Raw genomic sequence first — 3,887 nt, forward strand, 5'->3', positions numbered from 1 at the left:
AATTAGATAAATGAGAGTTAATACAGAAATTACCGATAGTCCTTCTTCCCAGGCGCCACTCTCGAGTACAGGGAGGGGGGATCAGTTAGTGATACCAGAAGAATCCTCCGCCACATAGGGTTAGAGGGCTTGCGAAGTATGATGTGGATGTAGATCTCGAAGTTACTTCCATATCTGTCGATTTCATCCTGTTCGATAAGTTAGTGTATTTTTGGTTGTAGCAGCTATTGTTATGTATATGAGTACTATGTATCCACGTACAAAAATTAAATATGTTATTGGCCTATAAATTGTCTTCCAGGCGTCGTGAAATGCTGTATAAAACTTTGTAGAAATACGTTACTGAAATAGTTACTCGCTAACATCCTCTCGCCAGCAGTTTCACAACACATAGCATAAAAAGTATTGTCCTTCAATTTTTCCGATAATCCATTTGCCTGTACATTACTGAAGGTACATTATTTTCACGTAGATTTAAACATTTTATGAGAACTGGGTACATATTTGCTGCGAGTCGTCAACATTGACAGGGATGTGGAGGGAGGTGGCAGCTAGGCTTACTAAACTTTGTAGAAAAATCAGTTTTCTTCCTCACTGGTCACTTGAAGCTCCCGTTTTCGGTCCCCTGTGGTCACTTTCAGTGCTGGTAAGGTTTGGAACAGGGTCTACTCAGCCCTTTGGGACCAGGTGAAAAGCTGTTTCATTAAATAAGCTGTGAAAATGGTGCGCAGGCCGCCGAAATGGCGTCATATTGAAAAGCTTGCGCCGGTTGGGATCCACGACAATTCGTTTTTAGTAGTCATTTCGTTAGCAACGTAAATGCGGACGGTCCAGCGGCAGACAACGCAAGTGGAAAACGCTGCGGCAGCTGCTCTCGGTACTGTGTGCTTGCCAGCTGAGGTCGTCTTTTGTTCTCGATAGTTCAGAGTACACAATGCGTTGTGCAGATGACACGTTATCTGTTACACCAGTACACAGTGATGCCAAAAAGTATTCGTCCGACCACAGCGGACAAACTTTAACAAGCTCGATCATAAAAATATAGCTACGAGATGAACAATGAATACTTCCTTACATCGGCAGAAAATCCTAAGAAATTTTGGTCTTAAGTCAAAACGGTAGGCGGATCAAAACAAAATGTCCAGACACTCTGTGACCAAAATGGTACTGAAACAGAGGATGACAGACTAAAGGCCGAAATACTAAATGTCTTTTTCCAAAGCTGTTTCAGAGAGGAAGACTGCACTGTAGTTCCTTCTCTAGATTGTCGCACAGATGACAAAATGGTAGATATCGAAATAGACGACAGAGGGATAGAGAAACAATTAAAATCGCTCAAAAGAGGAGAGGCCGCTGGACCTAATGGGATACCAGTTCGATTTTACACAGAGTACGCTAAGGAACTTGCCCCCCTTCTTGCAGCGGTGTACCGTAGGTCTCTAGAAGAGCGTAGCGTTCCAAAGGATTGTAAAAGGGCACAGGTCTTCCCTGTTTTCAAGAAGGGACGTCGAACAGATGTGCAGAACTATAGACCTGTATCTCTAACGTCGATCAGTTGTAGAATTTTGGAACACGTATTATGTTCGAGTATAATGACTTTTCTGGAGACTAGAAATCTACTCTGTAGGAATCAGCATGGGTTTCGAAAAAGACGGTCGTGTGAAACCCAGCTCGCGCTATTCGTCCACGAGACTCAGAGGGCCATAGACACGGGTTCACAGGTAGATGCCGTGTTTCTTGACTTCCGCAAGGCGTTCGATACAGTTCCCCACAGTCATTTAATGAACAAAGTAAGAGCATATGGACTATCAGACCAATTGTGTGATTGGATTGAAGAGTTCCTAGATAACAGAACGCAGCATGTAATTCTCAATGGAGAGAAGTCTTCCGAAGTAAGAGTGATTTCAGGTGTGCCGCAGGATAGTGTCGTAGGACCGTTGCTATTCACAATATACATAAATGACCTTGTGGATGACATCGGAAGTTCACTGAGGCTTTTTGCGGATGATGCTGTGGTATATCGAGAGGTTGTAACAATGGAAAGTTGTACTGAAATGCAGGAGGATCTGCAGCGAATTGACGCACGGTGCAGGGAATGGCAATTGAATCTCAATATAGACAAATGTAACGTGCTGCGAATACATAGAAAGATAGATTCCTTATCATTTAGCTACAAAATAGCAGGTCAGCAACTGGAAGCAGTTAATTCCATAAATTATCTGGGAGTACGTATTAGGAGTGATTTAAAATGGAATGATCATATAAAGTTGATCGTTGGTAAAGCAGATGCCAGACAGATTCATTGGAAGAATCCTAAGGAAATGCAATCAGAAAACAAAAGAAGTAGATTACAGAACGCTTGTTCTCCCACTGCTTGAATACTGCTCAGCAGTGTGGGATCCGTACCAGATAGGGTTGATAGAAGAGATAGAGAAGATCCAACGGAGAGCAGCGCGCTTCGTTACAGGAACATTTAGTAATCGCGAAAGCGTTACGGAGATGATAGATAAACTCCAGTGGAAGACTCTGCAGGAGAGACGCTCAGTAGCTCGGTACGGGCTTTTGTTAAACTTTCGAGAACATACCTTCACCGAAGAGTCAAGCAGTATATTGCTCCCTCCTACGTATATCTCGCGAAGAGACCATGAGGATATAATCAGAGAGATTAGGGCCCACACAGAAGCATACCGACAATCCTTCTTTCCACGAACAATACGAGACTGGAATAGAAGGGAGAACCGATAGAGGTACTCAAGGTACCCTCCGCCACACACCGTCAGATTGCATGCGGAGTATGGATGTAGATGTAGATGTAGATGTACATTTAGAAATTAAGCGCTATTATGGTTCGTACGTTGCTTAATTTGTAAACAAATCCGTTTTTTAAAAAATTCACGCTTCAGTTGATGTCAAACAAGTATTCGTCTAGTCAGCAAGATCGTAAGTATGGCGCGGCACTGATACACACCCCTTTCACTTTCCTAACACATTTGTGTTTCACCCACTGTAGAGGATAGTTCCTCTTTATCTTCAAAGCCGTTAATTAATATTATTTAAGATTGGTCGACACCATCGCGAGACTACAAAAGAAGAGAGAGAAATATGCGTCACATTGGTTCTAAATGGGAAATACTTGCAATAAATCGGAGAAATTATCGGCACACTCACCAGTACAGTGACTATTATATACAGGTTAAATCAGAACAAAGCGCACGAAAACTAATCACGAAGCGGTCGTGCTGCAGTTCTACACAAGGTGGTAAAACGACAGCTGCTTAGAAAAATCAAGAAAAATCCAAACCTAAGCGCTCTACTACGTGCTACTGCAGTTCAGGTGCACACAGGAACGTTTGTCTCAGTACAGACTTTGAGAAATGTGCATTATGAAGCTGGGTATGGAGGCCGAACAGCTCGTAGATAACCATGTATCAATAGAATCAACAGAAGGAAGTGAGTTGCATGTGCAAGAAAACATAAATCCGACGGGTTTCATTACTGGAAAAAGGTTGTATTTACTCACGAAAGTCGGTTTCAGCTATTTAAAGGGGGTAGGACGTCAAACGGGCCGACTTGGAGCAGAAGAGGCACCACAGGACATTTCAATTTCCACTGTCTATACTTCTAAAAATAAATTTATAGTACTTTGCCAGCATGACCGAGAAGGATTCAGAATTCACACTCTTAGCAGTGGAAGTTCGAAAACATAACGAAATAATTTTTTTACGTGTGAAATTTCATTTTTTTCACTTACTAATGGCAGCATTTGTTGCTATAGGTACACTTTTCTTCATAAGTAAGAAAGATTCTTCGATGAATTTCGCTCAGCATGCAAACCACACTTAAAGGTGTATGAAACTCTAGAATTTTCCAAATCTGTTAAAAACTGT

The sequence above is a fragment of the Schistocerca nitens genome, chromosome 4 (genome assembly GCF_023898315.1).
Source record: "Schistocerca nitens isolate TAMUIC-IGC-003100 chromosome 4, iqSchNite1.1, whole genome shotgun sequence".
NCBI classification, from domain to species: Eukaryota; Metazoa; Arthropoda; class Insecta; order Orthoptera; family Acrididae; genus Schistocerca; species Schistocerca nitens.